Raw genomic sequence first — 25289 nt, 5'->3', positions numbered from 1 at the left:
AACTGCGCCACCAGGGAAGCCCCCATCTTATCATTCTTTATGTATCCCATTTGATTTAGACAAATTAGATTGCATGGAATTTCTGCCTTCATTAGCAAAATAAAATAGACACTGATAATTTTAGCAAAGAAAGGCAATTTTGTGTGTGGAAGGTGGTGGCTGGGATGGACAGTTAAGGCTCAGCTTCTGAAATTTTTTTTCCCCCCCCCGGTATGTGGGCCTCTCACTGTTGTGGCCTCTCCCGTTGTGGAGCACAGGCTCCGGACGCGCAGGTTCAGCGGCCATGGCTCATGGGCCGAGCCGCTCCACAGCATGTGGGATCTTCCCAGACCGGGGCACGAACCCGTGTCCCCTGCATTGGCAGGCGAACTCTCAACCACTGTGCCACCAGGGAAGCCCTCAGCTTCTGAAATTTGCATGCCTTTGCTGTATCTTCCTTAAAATGAGTGGCATCACCGTGTTGGCCTTTTGGAAAGGTGGATACTCCTATAATACTTTAGCATAACATCAAAAAATAATCCTTCCCCCCCTCCCAAAAAAATAATAATCCTTCCCTTCCTTCCCAGGAGCCCAGTCGAGACTTGACTGTAACTCTAAATAATATTTACTAAACATTTGGGGATAGTATGAATACACACTGCCTCAGTTTCTTAGAAAGTTTCTTTCTTTGTTATTCCATCTGTAAGGTGGAATAACAAAAATTCCTACCCCAAATGGTTGCTGAGAGTCCCCAGTTTTTAAAACAGTATCTGGCATCTAATAGGCTTTTGGCAAATGTTAGTTGCTATTATTATTATTAAAATGAGATCTATGGAACTAGAATTTTGATAATCTGTGTGTCCGTCAGGATCTAAGTAGGAACACAGAAATCACTTCTACTATTTATAAGAGAAAGCAGGCACTGGATACCCAGGTGAGGTGTTTACTGAGCATCAAACATGTCACAGTGAGGTACCCTATAGATGAGTACCAGTGGGAAACTAGCACCATTCCTAGGCTAGCGGAACACAGGGAGTAGGTGGTGTTACTGGAGCCCCGGGGACGAGATCACCTGATAGAAGTGAACCTCGAAAGGTTTTTATGGAGTGACCTAATGTCACAGAAGAGATTTAGCCTGCTGGGGCTATTCAATGACCACAGAAAAAAGAATACCCTGGCCTCTATCTTCTCTCCACCCTCTAGTCTCTCACTAACCCATCTATTGTTCAACTCAGTCAGAAGTCAAATAACTTGGTATCCTGGCAAACAAAACTTTCAGAGGTCAACTGTCCCCCACCCTGCATTACAGAAAGGATCAGGCTAAGGGTAAGAAAAGGGTTTAAAGACAAACAGGCCTGGGAAAAGCACAAGCTGACTTAAAAGCTAAGTTTGTTTTTGGAGTTCACAGGCTACCCTGAATCAGCTTCCTAGCTGCTGGACTTCTTCCATCATAGGACCATTTTAAAACCTACCACTCAGGGGCACCCTTTTCTGCATCTTGGTAATGTTTTATCTAACTTTTATGCTCAGTGTGTTCTGGAAAAAATATTGCTAAAATGCACTGATACCCTTAAAGACCGTTGTCAGGACCCAATGGGATGATGTATAGGAAAGCAAGCTTTAAACTGGACAAACACAAGGAATTGCCCTGAGTCCACAGTGGACCCCCAGTTATCTACTAATGAACTCTGACATTGTGTCTATTATACCCTTACTTTTAAACCACTGATCTTCCAACTAGAAACCATTTCCTTCTACCACTGTGAGCCATAAAATGGATTCCAAAAGGGCAAGAAATATCTTGGTGGAATTTGATTTCTTCTTAGATAAAATGATCTTTTAGAAATGTGATGATTAGTGAGATCAAGACTATATTCTTCAAAGTTAGATGGAATTGTGGTAAATGAGGGGGAAAGGACTAAATGAGACATCGTTTACATGCATACACATTTTCAGTGAGGGAGCAAACTTTGTTGGTAATTTTGCTAGAAGCTCTTCTTTTATATAAAATGGCCTTAGGAACTGACATAAATGGGGTTCATCCAAACAAGCTGGGAAACATGATGTTTTTAAGCTCTATTTCCCTAGTAGAAATACATCTTGCTCCAATGAGTAGCCCTAACTCTCAGATCTAGGTCTAAGCTCCAGTAAATACAGAATGTTTTCTGAAAACTGCAGGCAGTGATATGATTATAGGAATTGTTCTCGTATTTTTATTTTCACCCTGTTTCTAATCTGTCTAATAAACCTTTTAAATTATGGACATGTGGACCCAGTGGGAGAAGGGGAGAGTGGGACGAATTGGGAGATTAGGTTTGACATAAGTACACTACCATGTGTAAAATGGATAGCTAGTGGGAACCTGCTGTATAACACAGGGAGCTCAGCTCGTTGCTCTGTGATGACCTAGATGGGTGGGATGTGGGGATGGGAGGGAGGTCCAGGAGGGAGGGGATATATGTATACATATAGCTGATCCGCTTCATTGTACAGCAGAAACTAACACAACATTGTAAAGCAATTTTACTCCAATTAAAAAAAGAGAGAAAATAAATAAATAAATAAATAAATTCTGCATCAGATTTCTATTCCTTGCACATTGGGAGTGGAGGGAAGAGATAGAGATTTTAGTGATATGATGTATGTTTGGGGGGATTGACACAGTGGTGTGCTGGTACATGTTTAACAATTGGGTCTCCAAGAATAGTTCCAACATGAATGTTGGTTGATGTTTTTCTTTATGTTAATGAGTAAGATCAAAGACAGGGACTTCCCTGGTGGCACAGTGGTTAAGATTCCACCTGCCATGGGCTTCCCTGGTGGCGCAGTGGTTGAGAGTCCACCTGCTGATGCAGGGGACACGGGTTCGTGCCCCGGTCTGGGAAGATCCCACATGCCGCGGAGTGACTGGGCCCCTGAGCCATGGCTGCTGAGCCTGTGCGTCCGGAGCCTGTGCTTCACAACAGGAGAGGCCACAACAGTGAGAGGCCCGTGTACCGCAAAAAAAAAAAATCCACCTACCAATGCGGGGGACACAAGTTCGAGCCCTGGTCCACAACTACTGAGCCTGTGCTCTAGAGCCCATCAGCTGCAACTACTGAGCCCCCGCGTGCCTCAACTACTAAAGCCTGCACACCTAAAGCCCGTGCTCCATAACAAGAGAAGTCACCACAAGAGAAGCCACCGCAATGAGAAACCCGCACACTGCAAAGAAGAGTAGTCCCCGCTTGTTGCAACTAGAGAAAGCCCACACACAGCAACAAAGACCCAGTGCAGCTGAAAATAAATAAATAAATTAATTTTTTAAAAAAGATGACAAAGACATGCGTCAGAATGTCACTAGTATGTCAACAACGTGAGCAACTTCTTTGATGGTTCAGATAATAATTTTGAATACTGGAAGGATATTTCCTTTTTGTGCTATTGATAATGTCATAGTTACAGCAAAATTTTAAATGTAATACACATTACTAACATTTTCTCCACTTGGTTAGTCTGGACAGTGAAAAACAAAACAAAGAAAACAATAACCAGGCCCTGATTTGTAGTGTTTCCTGGTTCCTGTGGTGCCAATACTTTTACCATGTCCAATTTCAAGCTACACATGTGACATCACTGAATGTGGAGCTGGGAGAAGAAATATAGTAGCACAACATTATGTAGTGCTTCCACCAGATACACACAAGAGAGGTAAATTACCTCAAGAGCACGGATAATAGTAAATATAGTAAAATAATTAGGAAATTATGAGTTTTGAGTATTATGTTTTAACAGTTTTTTTGAGGTATAATTGACATATAAAAGTTGTATATATTTAAGACGTATGACTTGATGTTTTGATATACATATACATTATGAAATGATCACCACAATCAAGCTAATTAACATATCCATGATTGCCATTTTCAGTGTCCTCCATGCCTTGTGTAGGTTCAGTCTAGCATTCCATGTAAAATGTGCCACCTTAACATTTTTCATGGACATGTAGGTTATTTCCAGAATTTCCATCTTGTCAATTATATTTGAAACTGCCACTTGGTGCATATGTGTGAGGATATGCCATTTCCACAAAGAATGTCTAACTGGTATGATAGCTGCACAAAAAACAAAATAAAGAAGAACAAGCAGACTTCAGGACTTTCAGGTCAATTAGTCATGGAGAGAAAAAAGCTGAAGAAAGTGAAACTAAAATGTTCCTAATTCTTCACTTTATATAAAAAGGAGTTGGAGTTTATTCTTCCTCTTTGGATACATCCATATGCATAAATAGAGATTTAAGAATGATTGTAGAGTATATTAGTAAAAGGGAGGATTTAAAACACAGTTATAACCTTCTAAATTTATTTATCTTTCAAGATTAGAGAAAACAAATTATAAGTCATACAATAAAAATTACAATTAAAAAAAAATAGCAAAATATAAAAGTCAGAGTCAGATAAGATACAGGTAGTAAAGGATTACTGGAAAAGCAATAGTAAATTACATAAATTTCCGTTATTAAAAATTAGAATCTCAGATACAAATAAAGAGCAAATTCACAATGTTAACTTTTTAAGTGTCATAATAATATTATGTAGGACACTTGTCCTTAGTTTTGATTGACTAGAAATGATATAGCAACTTACTTTGAAATGATGCAGAAAAGAAATTAAAACTATATGGCAAAATCTTAATCACTGTTGAATCTATGTGGTAAATGTAAGTATAATGTATTATTCTTTATACTCTTCTGTATTTTTGAAAATTTTATAAATACAAAGTTAGAAAAATAAAAAATAAATGTCCCTTCAAAACCCCTCTAACTCTTTCAGTTACTTTCTTGAAAATTTGCCACAGTCTTACTAATTTTGAAATTTGTAACACTGTATGCCTAAAGTGAATAAATAACTCTAAGTTGTCTCTAGTAGATGAAAAACAGATTTTGTTCTTTCCATTTTTTTTCTTCTTGCCAATTAGAAAAATAAAGTCTATCAGTGAGGAGAATAGGCCAGTCCATTAACAATAGAAAGTAGATTAGTGGTTTGTGTTCTAGAGGTGAGGGTGTGGAGGAAAGTGGTTTAGGGAGGAATGGGGAGTGAATGCTAATGGGTAGGGAGTTTCCTTTCTGGGGCGATGAAATATTCTACAGTCGATTACGGTGGTGGCTGTACAACTGTGAATATACTAAAAACCATTGAACCGTACACTTTAAAGGGGTGAATTGTAGGGTATGTAAATTGTATTTCAATAAAACTTATTTTAAAATAGTGGCTCCTTTAGGTTTAGCAAGCAACTAAACTAAACAAATTTTATAAGACTACTTACATGAAAATGAAAGGTTGAGTAAGGCAAAGAACGCACGGCTAGGCAGAGATACACAACATGTGTTTCAATCCCATGAAAAGCAGAGGGGATTCGGTCCCAGCAGTGCTGCTTAGTAGAGCTGTGTTCTCAGCTGAGTAACTATTTTGGCATCTCCCTTTCCTTATCCATGACAAAGGTCTCATGGTCCTTGCCTATTTGAAATATCCCCTAACTATAAAATAATATAATTTAAAATGCTTTGGTCAACTGTACAGTACTATGTAGTGTAGTCTAATTGCTTATGGCCAGGGTAGTCAACCTGTCAGTTGGAAAATAGACACTTTGAAATGGCCACCAGAAGAGCTCTAGGGTACTCTGAGTTCTTAATGGTCACCAGTTCCCCTACTTACTAAAAAATGGGGGCTAGCTCAGAGAATTTTTTCAGATTTATTTCTTTATGATATTACACTATACCCTGGTACTTCAACAAACCATTTGACCTTTCTCAGTTTTTAAACCATGAGACTAGCCAAGTAATGTGATGCTGTGACTTTTCGGGGGGTGAGAAGTGGGAGAGAAACAAGATGAATATTCCTCTGCATACCCAGTCACAGAGTCATGCCACCTACTATGGAAGTGAAAATACATCCTCTCTGCTGCCATTCCAAATGAGCCCACCTTCCAGCCTCTTTCCTGCCAATACCGCCTCATGGTAGCCTGCAATAGTCATTGTAATTTGGCTGGACAGAACAAAGGGACTATTGTCTGAGGACAGATGCCGGAGAAGTTTTGCCAAATTGTGCATTCTCAGGTGAACAGGTTTTCACAAATGGAGCGTTAATCACAATTCTCTGACAGTATCAATTATGGAAGCAGACCAAGAATAAACCTGCAAATAAGAAGAGCCCTTTCCTCCTCTCTCATTAAGAATGCAAGCATACTGGAAATGCAAAGGAATACAAAATTGCTGGAGGATAGACATCTCCAGCAGAGAAAAAACTTCATTTTCTCTAATTTTCTTTATAATCAAAAACATTTTTAACCTTTTTTTTTTAACCAGATGAGTATTTAGCAGTCATGCCTTTAAATATATATATTGTATTAACTTCCTGTTACATTATATATTTTTGTTTCATAGCATTACCTAGTACCTTGCTACCTACAGTGGCGTTTTATAGGCTGATAACCCCAGAATTACTTGGAAACTTGTAAAAGTACAAAATCGCTGTCCCTTTTCAGAGCTATCAAGTCCAAAACTCCATTTTACTTAGGAGATTTGTACGCACATTAAAGTGTGAAAAGCACTACTCTAGAATATAAGCTTCCAGAGAGTGGGCATGCCATATCTTTCTGTGTTCTTCCATCTCATAAAACACCTGGGTTAATGGGAACCATTCAACCTGCTGGACTGCATGAAATATGATCAGAATGTTCCTTTATCAGTCTGTTTAGCTCTAAGCATAGTGGAATTTGTGTTATTGCGTAGGGACATTCATGTGGCAGGCAAAATACTATGTGTTCACCAGTAAATACAGTATTAAAAGCTACATTTCCCAGCTACCCTTGCAAAAATCAAGGCCCTGGACTGAGTACTGGCCACTGGGGTAGGTCAATGGATAGAAGATGTGCCCCAGTACTTATGGAACCCTCAGGATTGATTGTATAGTCTGTGGGGCCCCAGTGAAAAATGAAAATGTGAGGCCTTTTACTCAAAAATGAGTTTCAAGATAGCTATAGCAGAGCATTAAACCAAATATAGGCCCTTCTAAGTGGGGAATGGATGGGTGGATGGGGGCTGTGCTACTACCCAGGATGCATACCATGGAGCCCCTCTCGCTCTTCTCTGGCCCTGGAAACTCGTAAACTCCTGTGTGGGATTGTAGCATTATAAGATGCTAGAGTCTCTGTGAGCTTGTGTCCCTGAGTGACCATGGGGATCAGAGCCCTTGCCAACACGTTTTGGACATATAGTGAATGAGAAATAAACCTTGGTTTCTGCACACCACCAAGATTTCAGAGTTAATTTGTTTCTGCCTCAGTAGTGGTTTTGAAGTGTTAAAAAAAAAAAAAAAAAACCCAGAAACCAAAAACTAAAAAGAAGAAAAAACAACAACAACAAAATAATTTAGCCCATTTTGACTTATACATCTGGGCTGTTGCCCATCACAGATGAATCAAATTGAGAGGAGGAGGTTAAAACTTAGAGACTGATGGGGTTAAGGTAGGAAATGTTGGCATGGAGAACAGAATTGGAATACCCAGGCTAGTAATGAAAGGAAAATATTCAAGGGAGGATTGGAACGTTTATTTTGAGAGAGTTTGAGGAAGAGAGAAAGGGAGAGGAAGGGAGCCTTCCTCTGACACCTTTTTTCCTGTTGCTATTGAAGAAAAGTTATCTGGTAATCATGGAGAGTGAGAGTTAGAATTTATAAAGATGCTTTTGAAATAACTACTGCTGGAAACTTCCTAGGAAACCAATAGGAGATGAATAAGAGGATCTGTGTCAGAAACGATCATGATGAATGTAACCTTTGGTGGGGTCGAGAAATCCAATAGATGGAGCTAGAGATGACAGAAGGAAGAGGTGACCCAGCATCATGAATCAGAAAAGGTAGTTTAAGTTAAATTTTACAGAATATCTATCATCTCTATAGTTAAGAATTGATTGCTCCATTAATATAAATCATGACCATTTTGACAGTTTCAAATAGGTCCACAGACTCTCACATGGTCATTGTCACTTGGATAAGGGCATCTGGACACTCAGAAATTCTTCCAAAAGTGGCATTTTCTTTGGTTAAAATTACCATAGTGTGGATAATGACAAACAATCTTTGAAGTTGATATTGTAAGGAAAAATACAAATATCAAACAGAGTAGGCTAGAGTCATCATATTCTCTTCTACCCAAACTATTACATAGGAAGTCAATTGAAAACTGGATTACTAACTGATTAAATTTCCCCCAAATGAATAACGACAATTATAAACACTTACTAAGTGCTCACTCTGTGCCAGGTACTCTTCTAAATGTTTTACATGTATTCCTTTAATTCTCGCCACAAGCCTAGAAGCAAGATGCCATTATAATCGCCATTTTTTCCAGATGAGTAAGGTGAGGCAAGGAAAGACTGAGTAATATATCTAAAGCCACATGAATAGTAAGTGGTTAAGCCGTGATTTAAACTGTTTGTCCATGCTCTGATTTGGGGGTTAAGAGAAGCAGTCTGGTATCATATCATTTGGTAAAAACACATGACTGCAGGCTGACCGGGGCAACCAGCCTTTTCCTTAGGTAAGCTACAGGGAAGCTGTTTTCTTTCAAGGCTTCTGAGAGAGGCAGGATGGCTTCATGGTTTCAGAGCATAGGTGTTGGAGTCACACTTTTGGGGTCATATCTTTGCTCTACCCTCTTGATCTCATATAATTTGTGCAAATTGCTAAACCTTTTGTTTGTTCCCTGAGCTATAAAATGTGGAGCTCATAGGGTTGTTGTAAAGATTAAGTGAGCTAGGAAGACGGAGCCCAGTACTTGGCATGTTAAGAACTCAGTCGACATTAGCTACTATTACTAGTGAGCATTGAACTGGATCAGAGGCAATTACAGATTATTTTATTAGGTCCATCTCATACCATTGTCAGCAAACCCTCTTTAAACACTCAATGCAACTGGTTCCCTAAGTTACAGGGTCTCCTGTTTGCCAGCAGGGCAAAGTTCTGTTTAGCCTAACTATTAAATCCTTCTGCAGTTCTGCACCAATTTTTTTTCTGCCCTTAGTTTTTGCTCTTCTCCAGCATCAACACTTCAATACAGTCCCTCAAAGAAGCCTCCGTGTCTTTACCCATGTCATTTTTCTTTTTATCTTTCAGATCTAGCTTGGATGTCCCCTCTTCATGAACTCTGCTCAGAACACCCTGTTCTACAGTAATGCCCTTTCTCTTCAGAGATTCAAGAACATCAATCTCTGGTAATATTCTTTGTGTTGATTAATTCTTACAGCTTTTTTTCTCTTCTTTATGTTTGCTTACAAATGCAGAGGAGAGATAAAGCCCCAGGCATCAAATACTGCATTTTAATGCAACTGATTAAGCTCTATTATTTGACATGACCACTTTGAGGTAGAGATATTTTCATGTGTCAAAGTGTAAGAACAACTTCTAATGATCCAGTTTTAGAAACAAAACATTTCTCAGACCTTTACTTCATCCCTACTGCCTAAGACATTCCTGAGCCCTATTCCGTTCTCTGAGTGGGGTCACGGATTGATTGGGGCCTAGGGAATGTCTGTTTTGCCTCTTAATTTAGATAAAGGAAAAAAAAAATAATGGCATCAAAATGTCTCTGTGATCAACATGGCTTTGTGAAGACTGCTTTGTAAAAACAACAGTGCCTTTCAGAAAGTGTTCACATCCTATTTGAATCCTTAGTTGCCACCACCCATTTTTGAGTTCTTTCTAGAAGCTATATTTCAGTGCCCACAATATGTTAAGGCTCAGCTTGAAGTGCTGAAATTAATAAATGTTAAATAAATGTTTGCTGAAATAAGAGTACATTATCTTAGACAAAGGAATACCTTCCAACTCCTTAATTTAAAATATGTGTTTCTCATAACTCAAAAAGAGTCATGTACCACAATGTTCATTGCAGCACTATTTACAATAGCCAGGACATGGAAGCAACATAACTGTCCATCGACAGATGAATGGATAAAGAAGATGTGGCACATATATACAATGGAATATTACTCAGCCATGAAAAGAAACAACATTTAGTTATTTGTAGTGAAGTGGATGGACCTAGAGTCTGTCATACAGAGTGAAGTAAGTCAGAAAGAGAAAAACAAATACTGTATGCTAACACATACATATGGAATCTAAAAAAAAAAAATGGTTCTGAAGAACCTAGGGGCAGGACAGGAATAAAGACGCAGACTAGAGAATGGACTTAGGACACGGGGAGGGGGAAGGGTAAACTGGGACGAAGTGAGAGAGTGGCATGGGCATATATACACTACCAAATATAAAATAGATAGCTAGTGGGAAGCAGCCACGTAGCACAGGGAGATCAGCTCGGTGCTTTGTGACCAGCTAGTGGTGTGGGATAGGGAGGGTGGGAGGGAGATGCAAGAGGGAAGGGATATGGGGATATATGTATACATGTAGCTGATTCACTTTGTTATACAGCAGAGACTAACACAACAGTGTAAAGCAATTATACTCCAATAAAGATGTTAAAAAAATCTACATTATCTACCTATTTATCTACCTACTTATGCACCTACCTATCCACCTATCTATTATCTGTCCATTTATCTCGATAGATATGTAGATAAGTAGGTCTATACGATGACAGAGTAATCAGCATTAATTTGTAAGAACATTCTTGTCAGTGTGCCTACAGTACCCTGCAATATAGTTAGAAGAAATTCAACTTGGAATTATAATGTGTGAAAACTGAAAAGTAAGGACAGGCCATAAAAAATGTTTTAAAAGATATCACATTACAAAAAAGGAAGGCAAAGTGACCATTACAGCAGAGGAGATTGATGATTCTTTCTGTAGCTTAACTCTTTGTCGACTAGCACATCTATTTTGCTCCTAGAGGTATGTTTTTAGCACTAAATCACAGAGCCATCCATACAGACAGGATATATATGTACATATCCTAGAACTGCTGGGCATTCAGGTTCTACGCTTGTCTCTAAGAATAATGGCTAAGATAGGTAAGGGGCCATCAGTCATCTTGAGACACCTGGTGCCCTCTCTCAGTCTGATAATGGCTCATGCCTGCTGGGTAGCATAGTTAGTGGTGGCATTTATGAGAGTTTATTACTGCCTTCTCCCTTCAAAAGACACCTCATTCACTGCTGCACTTCTCACTTTAACTGGGCTGAACACACACAGAGCTCTAGAGCAAGGAACGGTTAGGGGAAATCATATGTTAAACAGACAGGCCCGAGAATGTGGGGTTCAGACTACCTCTGCCAGGAGGCCTGGTAAATGATCACACATAAATGTTCAGGTCAAGGCTGTTTTTCAGAGTTTTGGGAAAAGCACCAAAAGCAAATGGGATCTGAGCTAATATCCCCCTTTTTCCTGCCCTGATGGTCCTGCTGGTTCTGATGGTCCAGTTCCTATGACTCACATTCCCTGCTGAGGATACATGGGCTACTGTTGGGTACAGCTATCAGAGCATCTCTCTGGTTCCTGCCAGGGCCCTCCACACTGAACTGAAATGATCTGGGGACTCAATCTCAGATGGTTGTATTCCAAATGGAGCTAATGAACACTTGCTGGGTGTAGGTGGAGTCAGTTGAGTAGGCGTGTCACACACAGAGGACTGGGAGACTCTGGAGTAGGTGGGGGTGGGTCAGATTTGACATATTGGGGGTGAGATGTAGTCTCCTTTTTGCAGAGTTACAGAGCATCTTTAGCAAGTATATCAGACTCAGTTTAAATGTCTTCCTATATTCACTTGGCCCTATCCACCCACAAAACTTAGCTGCTTGTGTCATGGAGAGATAGGCCACCAGCTCTCTGAGCTCCCTTCAGGGTGAGGACTGAGCTCTGGCCTGGGCTCCATTGTACCTGCTGCAGAGGGAGGTCTGCAGCCTCCTGCACCCAGGACTGCCCCAACCAGACCCAGGAAGCGGTGGCTCCTTACATTGCATCAACATGAGATGAAGCATCATGCCTAAGGCCATGGGGTCTGGCTTCCCCTGCAGTTGCCTGGAAGGACTAAACAACGGAAGATAAATAACAGAAATAAAGGAAAGTTCACACTGTGTGTGGCAATTTCTAACCAGGTTCGCTGTTAACATTTGCAAAGCCTGGTAAAACTACTAAGATCATATGCAAATATGTAAAAGTTATAGACCAAATTAACCAACGGTAAAACTAAAATAAATCATATAGCTCCATCTTACTCCACTCACAAAAATTAACTCAAAAAGACTTAAATGTAAGACCTGAAACCATGAAACTCCTAGAAGAAAGCATAGGAAAAAATTTCCTTGACATGGCAATGAATTTTTGATTGCAGAACTTAAGGCACAAGCAACAATATCAAAAAATAAACAAGTAGGACTGCATCAAGGTAAAAAGCTTCTGCACAACAACAAAACAGTCAACAAAGTGAAAAGACAACCTATGGAATGGGAAAAAAATATTTGCAAATCATATATCTGTTAAGGGGTTAATGTCCGAAATATGTAAAGAACTCATACAACTCAATAGCAAAATAAAACCAAATAATCCAATTAAAAAATGGGCAAAGACCTAAATTTTTCCAAAAACAGATGTAAAATGGCCAATAGGTACATGAAAAGATGCTCAACATCTTTAATCATCAAGGAAATGCAAACCAAAACCACTATGAGATATCACCTCATGCCTGTTAGAATGACCATCACCAAAAAGACAAGAGGTAAGAAATGCTGGCAAGGATGTGAAGAAAACTGTTGTGCACTATTGGTGGGGTTGTAAACTGGTACAGTCACTGTGGAAAACATTATGGAGAATCCTCAAAAAATTAAAAATAGAACTGCCATATGATCAGCAACCCCACTTCTAGGAACATATCCAAAGAAAAGAAAAGCACTAACTCCAAAAGATATCTATACCACCATGTTCATGGCAGCATTATTTACAATAGCCAAGACATGAAAACAACCTAAATGTCCATTGATGGATGAATGGATAAAGAAGTTGTGGTATATATACCCAATGGAATATTATTCAGCCATGAAAAATGAAGATATCCTGCTGTTTGTGACAGCACGGGTGGATCTTGAGGGCGTTATGCTAAGTGACATAAGTCAGACAGAGAAAGATTAATACCATATGATCACAATTATGTGTGGAACCTAAAAAAAAAGTCAAACTCAGATGAGATTTGTGGTTATTAGAGGCAGGGAGTATGGGGAGGGGGCAGTGGAGGAAGGTGGTCAAAAGGTACAAACTTCTGTACCTTGTAAGATAAGTACTAGGAATGTAATGTACCACATGATGAATATAGTTAACATTGCTGTATGATATATAGGAAAATTGTTAACAGTAAACCCTGAGAGTTCTCATCACCAATTCTTTTTTGCAAGAGATGAGATGATGGATGCTAACTAAACTTATTTTGGTAATCATTTCACAATACAGTATAAGTCAAACCATTACGTTGTACACCTTAAACTTATAGAGTGATACATATCAACTATATCTCAGTGAAACTGAAACTTATATCTCCTACCTTGAAAGCATTACTTTTATAATAACAATATTAAAAATATGAATCAAGTTGTATTATTTATATGAATTAACATTGATAAAATATCAAAGATGCTAAATTTAATAACTGTGACACGTATCTAGGTAATCTATTGATGGACAGGTGATATTTTGATAAGTATTAAAAATGCAGGTGTATATGTAATTTATAAGTTAGTATAATATTTATTTTTGCTTTATACTTAGATTTGCTGAAATCAGAAAAACCTAATTATTATAATCAAGATTTTTATATAAGTTGGGTTGAACTCATAATAGTACTCTAAAAGATTAAAAAATAAAATAAGGTATACTCAAGTGTACACAACTTGAGTGTATTTTATCAAAGAGTAGATTAAAATAAATGTAAAATAAAACTATTTTCACTTATGTTTTCAAAAAGATTGTTTTCTTTGAAATAACTAATATAAAATTAGTTATTTATTTTTCTATTAAAGTTAAAAGGAAAACACAAATCAAGTATTAAGTTTTGCTTAGTTAAATCTTAAAATATTTATTTCATTTAAAAATTTTGATTAAATCATTAAATATTTTTATTAAACAAAAGTACTTTCCGTGGGAGTGTTCAAATTTCATCTAGTTGCGAGTGTAAACAATCAGTAATATTCACCTATTTTATATTCAGATCTACATGTAATTTATACAAATTTAAGTGGCATATTCATTGTTTACTATTGCAAAATATCTTTAAACCGCCATATGTCACTGTTGCAAACACTACAAAATTGTATAACACTCTGCATTGTATTCACTTATGCATCAGCAGTGGCCCACCACAGGCTCTGAATAAAGATGATTCATAGGATAAGAGATGCAGAAAAGTATTTCCCTGGGGCCTGTGTGGTATCAGCTATGAGACTGACTCTTTAGGGTTAAGGGTTGCTCTGTGCCAGAGCTGAGTGCCCGTGTGTTTGGTAATAAATTCCTATTTTGGTGAGTGGTTATGCTTGACAGGACCTTTAATAAAATAAGTTCAAGGCAGAGGCCTCTCTTGGCTTGACCGATAAAAGACAGGAGAAGAGAGTAAGCCCACTTCCCTTTCTCCCACTAATTTTTTATTATTTTATTAATATTGTGATGATTAGTGGTTACACGTGATTTGCCTGGAAGTGACCAGTTGTATGTTCACTGTGGTACGTTACCCTCAGCTGTGCTGCATACCCCTACTGTAAAGACACCCTGTGTTTTCCTTCCAGAGAACTGACTCTTTCCTTGGGGTAGAAAGGACAGTCATCTGAAAATAGAGTTGCATCTTTGAACCAGTCATTCTTTCTATAGCAGCATCTTTTGCTTGCAGAGGTACCTGCTGCCACTGATTTCTGAATCTTTGATTGGTTCTACAGTGCAGATTGGTTTGCTTTTCCATTTTTCCCACTGCCAGCTTATTTCACATTTGCATATCTATTAACTCAATTGCTACTCATCCTTTTGCTTTCCAACTTCCAAAAGTTTGTTCCTGTCATCTCTTGGCATATTCTTTTTATCTCTGGGTCTATATTTATGCTGTTAAAAATCCCTTTACTGTCATTTTCAGTGAAGTTTCCAAAGTTAGTGGAAATAGTTGTATGTATTCAATCTGCCATCATTCATGACAGTGTAGTTTATCATAGTTATAAATTAGGAAACTTCTACATGTCCTCAATAGAAGATGGATTAATTATTAGTACTCCCAAAGTCACTTATTCATTCAACAAATATTATCTGAGTCTCTACTATGTCAGGTGCTGTTTTATATTATCTAAGTAAAATGCACTGATGGTTTTATTTACAAAACTTCTTAAGTAATATAGAGAGATACTCATAAAGTTAGTATAATATGTTTTTAAAAAGAAGGATAAGGCCTATGTATACCCTGTGACTTTCATTGTAAAAAACTATATAACATGCATAACTTTACTAAAAATTAAGGAAAGATTCCTAAGGCTCTAAAAACCTCCTGCTAAATTATCTTCTAAAATGGGTTTTCCAGCTAAACCTCATGCAGTGGTGAGTGGGAGTACCAAAGGTGATTTCTTCCAATGCAAATGAAATGAATTATGCTAAATAAACTACTTGTCAACAAAATTCCACAATTTCATCCCAATAATGAAATTTAAGGAGATTAAAGTAGCACTCTCCTATGTTTCATGTCTTTTCTATACTATATAGAGAGAAATGTGTCCCATGAGGGCAGACCTACTTTGATCCCACAGAATGTGAATCTTTAAATGTGAGAATGACCCAGTGAACATAGTCTTGGTGTCTGGAAGTCGAAGGCTTAAATCTCAGCACTTATATAACTTTAATATTGAGAAAATGGGGCAGTGATGCATATTGGAAAGACTATATGCTTTGGAGTCAGAGTTACATGGGTTAAAATCTGGGCTCTGACACTTACTACTTATATGCCCCTGAGCAGATTAATCAAACTGCATCTTAGTTTTGTCATCTCCATAACAGGAATGATTAAATTCATTCCAAAATTTTGCTATAAAAATGAACAGAAATAAAATATTTATCTTGTCTAGCATAGTCATGATACAAACAAGATATATGCATTGGGGGGAAACTATTAAAATATTGAGTGCTTGTCTCTGAAAGGTGGAGTTACGCATACATTTTTGTGTGACTTTGGACAAGTTACTTCACCTCTCAAAGGCTTAATTTCCTTTACTATATAAAGTGAATAATTATAGTAATAATGCTTTCAGAGGATTGTTAATGAGAATTTGATTCATAAAATTTTTTTATAAATTTATTTATTTTTGGCTGCATTGGGTCTGTTGCTGCGCATGGGCTTTCTCTAGCTGTGGTGAGTGGGGGCTACTCTTCGTTGCGGTGTGCGGGCTTCTCATTGCGGTGGCTTCTCTTGTTGCAGAGCACGGGCTCTAGGCGCACGGGCTTCAGTAGTTGTGGCTCGTGGGCTCTAGAGAACAGGCTCAGTAGTTGTGGCTCACGGGCTTAGTTGCTCCGTGACATGTGGGATCTTCCTGGACCAGGGCTCGAACCCGTATCCCCTGCATTGGCAGGCAGATTCTTAACCACTGCGCCACCAGGGAAGCCCGCTTCATAAAATTTTGCAAATAAAGTATTGGGATACCACATGGCATGTGTTAGGTGCTCAATATATGTTAGCCATTATGTGTTATCTTTATTTCTTTTGTTCTATTTTGCCAATTTTCGATAAGTAGCCTACTTTATTTTCTTAATCAGAAACAACTTTACTGTTTTTAGAAGAAAATGTCCTTTTACCTCCATATTTCCAAATGGAAGCCAAATTAGGAAGGTAAAAATAAAGCAGCGTATCAGTTCCATCACACTCTGATGATAGTCACTGAATATAATTATACAGCTCCAACAGAGGTATCCTGAGTGCTAGAGAATGAATACAAAGACACACAGCACTGATGATCATTTCCAGTAAACTCACTTGTCCCTGAATACATCCTTGGGGTTTTACAGGACAAGCATCATCATCATGAAATGAAGCCCTTTTAATTGTAACAATAAAGTAGTCCCTTCAAGTTGGTGCTGTTACACTTTTTGTAATCAGTGGAAATTCAATTAATCCAGTTAATTAAACGTTGGTGAATCCAGAGTGAATTCTATTAATGAATGTTTCTGTATAAAGATATAGCAGACCACACAGTGCTTTCCATCAAGCTCGCAGATGGCTGCCCAATTGTAGCTGCCACATTTCCCATGTCACTCAGAGAGAAAGAAAGAAAGAAAGATACAGTAAACTGTGATTCCCAACCCAGGGTTTACAGGTGTGATCTTAGGAGACCATTAAATCACTATAAGAATTTAAAACAAACTTAATTTCTATTAGATTATAGTGTAAAAGCAATATAAGACTCTGAGTGTTCTGGATGATGACCTAAATGAAGCACTGCCACACAATTTTAGTGTCCACTATTCTCATGTGCTTGTAATCATATCAGGGTTATGTGGTTAACTTAAGGGAGTGGTGTTGACATCACCATTTCTGTTAGGTGAGCATCAGAAACAACCTTTAAGCACCACCTCTATACTGAGATGTAGCTTATATTGTATTTTTCTCCTTTTCTATGAGGGTGCTTTACAAACGTTTTTCAATTCTGACAACATTATAAAGATGTCCATACTGACAACGTTATAAAGATTATTGTTGTCAAGTCCTGAAGCTTAGAGAAGTAAAATAATTCTCCTAGTTCATACAACTAGTTAGTGATAGAGCTAAGGCTTGAATCTATAACTGCTTGGCTCCAAGACTGAGCTATTCCCAATGTTAACTGTGGTCCTAGAGCTTAAAAAATCAGATGGATGGAGTGGGGGATTTGTATTGTGTTGACAAAATGCCATGGTCCTAACAGCGTCGAAGCCCAAGTTTCCATCAATGGTTTTATGCTAGGCTCAAACAAATAAACAGCAACAAACCAGCGATCAGCTTGAAGAAATAACTAATTGATTAGCTGACCCAAGCAACATCTAGACCTTTGGGACAACTACTATGAAAGAATGGATTTGGGAACACAGAGTTATTTGTACATTCATATAGTTCTTAAATATATTCAGAAAAAAATATTTTGTACTTTGTAGATTCTTGACAATTGAAACTTGAATCCAGTTCAGTTGTGCTTAATTCTCTTTCAATATTTTTTTACTCATTCAAAAGAATACTGGCTTCCTGATTTGGATAAGTCTTATGATAGATATTTTAATGACATGACTAATAGTCCTTGCAACAGTTCTATGAGATAGGCATTACTAATCCTCATGACAGATGAAGAAACTAAGGCTCATGGAACTGAGTTAATTTGCTCACAGTCATATAGAGCTAGTAAGTGGCAGAGTCATGATTTAGAGTTGTTACTGTGCCATTTTCATACCGTTTACTATGTGCCAGGGATGTATATTAACATGACCATATATATATAACATGTATATAATATGTATACTATGTATATAACATTTATAACCATGTATATGTATACATATATAACATGACCTCAAGTCCAAAGGTTAATCCAGACTATAGTCTGGTGGTAAGCATTAAATATATCTTTATTCCTAGAGCTAAACCTCAGTGATGAAATGGCTGCATGTTGACATTTTAAATAGAATATAATTATCAAAAACTGGAGGGGAATGGGATAGTACATGAGAAGTCTGATAATTGTGATAGCTTTATGTTCTTAACTAGTTTTTTAAGTTGTTATCTATTTAAATCAGATCCTATAGGAGAGATATGGGAGTTAAGTAGTTCAATATTACTCATAGTAGAGAACAGTAGACAAAAGCACCCCCCACAAAGGGCACTAATGGTATTATATAAAGGTATCATTATCAAGGATATTATTTGAATATATAATTATGTCTTACATTATGAAATAGATCAAGTGAAATGGAACATATTTTCAAAAGCTAATTCTATTGAAGGCTTGTATGCATTGATACAATACATTAAAATGACAGAATTGAGACTAAACATAGTTAATATATTAAATGTAAATGGGCATAGCTCACCTATTTTAAAAAGTCGTGTTGGTTAACAATACAAATTCCAAACCTATCTGTATATTGAAAGACACTTGAAGAGATTCAGAAAGGTTAAAAATAAAAGGCTATGAAACTATATAGCAGACAAATTCAAATAAAAGGAGAGCAGGGTCAAAATCTTGATATCTAGAAAAGTGAAATTTAAATAAAAAACTATTAAAAGAAGACCTATGTGAATAAATAAATGTACTATTTTTGAAGACTGGAAAATCCAAATTTTTTTAAGATGCAAACTTTCTTCAAGTTGACCTATTGAATCAATGCAATCTCAATAAAAATCTCTATTTTTTTTGGTGGAAATTGATAAACTGATTCTAAAATTATTTGAAAATGCAAATAACCTAGATTAACTTTTTTTTAAAAAGACATAAAAAGAACAAATTTGAACAATTTACATTACCTGTTTTCAAGACATATTACAAAACTACAATAACCAAGACAGTATGGTTTTGGTATAGGGACATACATATTGATAGACAAGAATAGAAAGTCTAAAAAGAGCTTTTAAAATTTATAGGCAATTAACTTTGAAAAAGATGCCAATGAAGTTTAGTGGGGAAAAGAAAATTCTTTTCTACAAATGATGATCAATCTTGACTTCTACCTCACACTGTATACAAAATTAACTTCAGATGGGTCATACATATAAACATAACAGCTAAAAGTATGAAGGTTCTAGAATGAAACATAGGAGAATATCTTTCTGATCTTGGAGTAGGCAAGGACCTTTTAGAGAGGACCTGAAAACATGAACCATAAAAGAAAGACTGATATATTTAGTTTAATCACAATTTAAATTTCAACTCTTCAAAAGCCACCACTAAGAAAATGAATAGGCAAGTGTAGACTGACAGAAAATTATCACATTATATGTGTCTGATTCAAGAATAATTAAAAGGTAACTACAAATATAGCAAAAAGTAAGATTTAAGTAGGGTACATGAGTTTTATAGTGTTTTTATATTGTTTCATAGAACACTTTTAAGCTTACAGTATTTCAAAACAAAAAGGTTAAAATACTGTATTGTGTATATTATAATGTAAATGTATGAAAGGAGTACAATATACAACCTATTAAATATATAACATCGTAAAATATATAACATGAAAATACATACTGTACTATACATGCATTTAAAAAGAGTGTTCTTTGCTGTCACTGAGATTCTGGCCTCATGGCATTCATCCATCAGTCTCATTTCTATATGTTCTCTGTTTCTGGAAATCTCCTTAGGAGCTTTATACTAAGATTTTCTCTTATCAAATATCTGTTCTAGTTAAGCAATTACTAATACCTAATTAATTTTTTTCAAATTCTCATCAGTAATTTCTCTGATTCTCCTTTTCTTAACAAAATACGGTTTTAAACAGCATTATTTACACATTCGCTTATTAGTTCATTCATTTAACAAATGAATATGGTTGGTTCTCCTATCAATTTGCTATGTGAACACAGACAATCTCAGTTGTCACATGTGATAAATGAAATGCTTGGGTCTTATGATCTCTAAAGAATTCTTCCAGCTTTAAAATTCTACAGCACAATGATTCAATCATTTGTTTCTATCTGGCATGCATTGCTTTTATTCACACCCTGGGGGTACTTCTGTTCTGTACTCTGTCAACACTTGGACCATCAAGAAATCAATAGTTAACTTCTCTTAGTTCACTTTTGTTTGCAGCAAAACAGACTGCACTTCCATCACCATTTTGAAATGGCTCATTGAAAAAGGGTTCCACCTTCAAATATGTTTCGGAAACACTACAAAGTGGGCCTTGACTTTTAACTACTCACCTAATTAGTGAGAGTAAATTAGGTTACTGTGCTTCTATTTTAACCTAATTACTGTTTTAGACTTGAGTTTTCATAATAAAATAATTTTAAAATAAGTTTGTCATCAGAGGAATTTAGAAATCAAAATTTTTGGAGGACTGTACATATAGAGATTTCAACTTAAATATTCACTTTTTCACTTGTATAGTCTAAGTTTGCTGCCCTGTATTCCAGTGTATCACAGATGTTTCCACTTCTGTATGACACATCGGGCAAAATGAATGAGGCTGCTCATAGCCAAAAGCAACCAGCCTAGGATAGGCAACCAGCCCAGAAGTTGAGGAAATCAGTATCTAGGCTTCCCAGTAACTCAAACACAGCAAAAGGATTGGGAAGCTCTGATGTATTTTCTGCTCTCATGGAATGAAAAACATGTTTGTTGTTTGGACAGCACACTTTTCAATATATCTGTCAAAAGAAAGTTCATCCACCCAGGAACTCTCATTTTTTAGGCCAGTAGAGTTGAATGGTATCCTCAAGCAGAAATTTCACTCATAAGTTACCAGAGCTTCAGCAAAATACAGCATTAAATGTGGAACTAGAGTATCGCTGCAGAGATTCAAAGCTCTATTATTTAAACTACATGAATCAGGATAAGTAACAAGTAAACAAGTTACACGAGGTATGAATATATGACTAGTCAGAAAATGACTTCAGTATCCCCTATGGTATTTGTAAATAATGACAAGCACTAGAAGCTACCCAATAAAAGTTGAGTTAATAATCTTGACATGGAAAACAAAGGTCTTAATGCTGTGAAATCATCAAAGTGACATAATATTGCCCATACAAAGTTATCAGTAGAATTGTAGAACTGTTTATGTAACTGTGTACAGTGTGGATAAAGAATTTCTGGTTTAAAAAATTTAAGAACTCCAAGTCATATGGTCTTATCCCTTATCCTCAATATTGTAACCCATTCTGGGTTGATGAGTACTGATTCAGTGGCCTAGATTATTTCAACGAGCATATTTGGCAACTTTCCAGAAAAGAATAATTCATTTGGATCTTAGAACTTCTTCTGTTCTACCATTGTTAGTCATTATTGATGTAAATAATTAAAAAGGTGTTTACGGAGGCACGTTGTCTCATCTGTTCTGCATGATGGTGTTTCTACGTGGAAGGAAACTGTTAGAGGAAGCATATTCAGTTCCACAGAAAGCACATTCGGATTTGAAGTCTAGTGTGCTAGTCTGAAGTCTAGGAATTTTTAAAAAGAAGTGCCCTTAGGATCAAACCTGTAAAAGAGGAGAAGTATGCATAATTGAACAGGGAGAGAAGTTGAATTGATGCTGACCCAAAGTTGACCTTCAGTTGACCCAACATGAAGTTCTGGACCTAGAGTGATACTCCAGCATTGTCAGGTGTTGGGCACAGGTGACCCAGCCTTTATATTGACAAATCAAGTGGTCACTAGATGTGGGCCTTTGGATGCCCAGGAAGGTGTGATGTTGGGCCAGGCAGCTCTCTGCAGCTGAGATCATTCCTGACGGGGTTGACACCTGATGTCTGCTGACAGCACTCCAGAAGCTGGGACAAAAAGTCCTTCATGAAAGAGGGATCTGAGCATCACATCTCAGTGTGTGCTACAGAAACCATAAAGGAGGCTGAGTAGGTTGAATCAACATGGTTACTGCAAGCCTTTCCCAGTTGATCTTTTGCCTTGATATTTTCTCCCCACCATCTTCTGATCCTTTGCCACATGGAAGCCAGAGCATTTCTCTTCAGATGTGTATTTCTTAAAAACTTCAGTGATTCACCATAGCCTTGAGAATAAATTCCAAACACTTGAATATAGTTCACAAGGTCCTTCTTGAGCTGTTCCTTTCTTAATTCTTTATGCCTAAATTCAGGGCTTTCTGAATTGCTCAAAATTCCACAAACAAATCATGAGCTCTCTCACTTCTAGGTCCTTGCACATGCTGTTTTCTCTAGCTGGAGCACTCTCTCTTCTCTGTGCCATTATTCCCGACTTACTCATATTGCTCAACAAAGCTTGGTATTGCTTCACTTCCCATGGTCCCTGTTCCCTCCTTAAATTTCATTTGTCCAAGAAGTCTTCTTTGATCTTATAAGCCTTGCTCCTATTTTTTGCTCAGATAACTTTTCCTTAATCTGCTGTACTGTCATTGACTGTTTACTTGAATCCACCCCACTTACCCAAACTCTCTCAATGAGCAATTGGAAAGAGGGCCAGAATTATGTCTTATTCATTACAGTATATTCAGCACCTAGCACAGTGCCTTGAACATGGTATACGTTCAGTAACTCTTTGATGAAATTTATAACTGAGAGCTAACTGCCTCTTATGTGACACATGGCAGGATACCTTGCAAAAAATGATTTGCATGTTTAGGAAAATAAAAAAGTGTGAAGTTACAAGGCTTTAGGTTTTTTGGCATTGTTCTGTTGTTATTAAGCCTCTTGTGGTCAGCCCTGGGGCCAGTAATTTGGAATTTGGAATCAACCCAGAATTTGCATCCCTCAAAGGTCAGTAATGCCTGGAATTTCCTTGCTTCCCATGATCCCTGTTTCTTTTCTCCACCACCCATTTCATCTGAGAAAAATGCCCATTATTATGTCTCACTCTTAGTCATCTAGAGACCTTGTTCTTTTCATTCTCTAACTGTAAAATATACTTCTCTGTGACATATATTTAAGAACAACAGTGACCACAGATTGAGCATTGACTTTGTAGCAAGAAATGTATACGAGCTTGAACTACATTTTCTTGAATATTCATGGCAAGCAGTAAGGTTACTATTTACTCTCAACATTGTACATGTAAGTAAAGCAAGGGGTTAAAGGACATGCCAAGGTTGCAGAGCTAGTATGTAGTAAAGTTGTTTTGAATCTGTCTAGACTTTTCATTACACTCACACCAGAGCACTAAGAATGAATGTGGAATTTATAAAGAGGCTTTTTGATTCAATAACAAGAGGGGTTTAAACGGACAAAAATTTCAAGAGAATCTTCAGAGAAGAAAATATACTGATGGCAAATGAGCACATGAAGAAAACACTCAACATCACTAGTGATTTGTGAAATTTAAATTAAAATCACTATAGCTAGTACTAAGCACACTCTATAATTGTTACCATTCAGAAGACAATACCAAATCTTGGAAAGTACATGGAATAACTGGAAATCTCATGAACTGTGACTTGGAATGTAAAGTAGTACACCCACTTTGGCATACAATTTGTCAGTTTCTTTCAAAGTTAAATATTTACCTTCTGATTCATGTATTAATTAATGAAAACAATAGAAATCAAAACATTGTTGACAAAAGACTTGTGTTTGAATCTTCATGACAGCTTTATTCATTATAGCCAAAATTTATTTAAAAAGCCAGTATCTGCCAAATTTGTGAATAAACTGTGGTTATGTCCATAGGAAATAATGCTATTCAGAAAAAAAGAAACGAACTACTACTAACGTGCAACAACCTGGAAGAATTTCAAAAACATGTGAAAATGAAAGGGTCATCCATAAAAGATTGCATATTATATGATTTCATGTGTATTAGATTGTGTACTGTGCAAAATTAGGTGATAAAGAGCAGATAAATGGTTGCTTAGGGCCAAGTGGGATGGTAGGAATTAACTGCAAAGGCGTAGCGTGGAAATTTGGGGGTAACTAAAATGTTCTATGCCCTGTGTTGGTGGTTACATGGCTGGATATGTTGTCAAAACTCATCAAATTATAAAATTAAAATTGATTAAATTTTTAAAAAAATGAATGTGAATGACCACAAGTCACCAGGAATGAATTCATCCTGCTCTCAAGGGGCTGACAAGGTGGTTCAAATCATATTGAGATGGTTATGAGTTCAGATTTGAGATTCTCTCCCTCTTCTGTCTTATACTTGGTATTCCTTTGAGCAAGACGATTAGCTCTCAGCTATAAAAAGGAACAACTGTAGCTACTACCAAGGATTTTTGTCAAGAATAAAGCATATATTTCATGCCAAGTAGTTAGCATAAAGTATACAGCATGACCTGGCATAGCTCTAACTTTCAACAAATGACATTTTCTTACTATGAAAACTATTATGAGAGAATTTGTTTGTTCTCCCAATCTCCTAGAAATCTCTGTAAATAGTGAGACACTCAAGTTTATGTAAAAAGGGTTGAAAACTCAAATATGTTTATGAGAATCCGGCAGATAAGGTAAATTATTAAATCTGGCCATGTGTTTGACAAGTAGGAGAGGTGAGATTTGTGGCAAACTGTAGACCACCTGCCCTCTCCAAATGGAGGACAACTGTTCAGTACAGTTTCAATGGGAATAAAGGCTCAGTGTTGCTGAATATTTTGAATTTTGTCAAGCTAAGACTGAAATCTGGATTTTTATAAGAATCATTCCCAGTTAAAATGTTGGAAACTAATTAT

At 37.0% G+C, this 25289-nt stretch overlaps 1 protein-coding gene across 3 annotated transcripts in view; it reads left to right on the top strand.

Annotated features, from left to right (window-relative positions):
* Positions 1-25289, top strand: part of PRELID2 (PRELI domain containing 2) — a 705022-nt gene that overhangs the window by 521070 nt on the left and 158663 nt on the right. For 2 of the 3 annotated variants that reach the window (XR_010942158.1, XR_010942160.1), the window contains exon 10: positions 9132-9229. The gene's annotated coding sequence lies outside the window, so the exon portion shown is untranslated. Of the gene's footprint in view, positions 1-9131; positions 9230-25289 lie in introns of those variants that run through there. The other variant, XR_010942159.1, reaches the window with a different exon arrangement.

The sequence above is a fragment of the Pseudorca crassidens genome, chromosome 3, assembly GCF_039906515.1.
Source record: "Pseudorca crassidens isolate mPseCra1 chromosome 3, mPseCra1.hap1, whole genome shotgun sequence".
In the NCBI taxonomy this organism is placed as follows: Eukaryota; Metazoa; Chordata; class Mammalia; order Artiodactyla; family Delphinidae; genus Pseudorca; species Pseudorca crassidens.
This window is presented reverse-complemented; position numbering and strand designations above follow the sequence as displayed.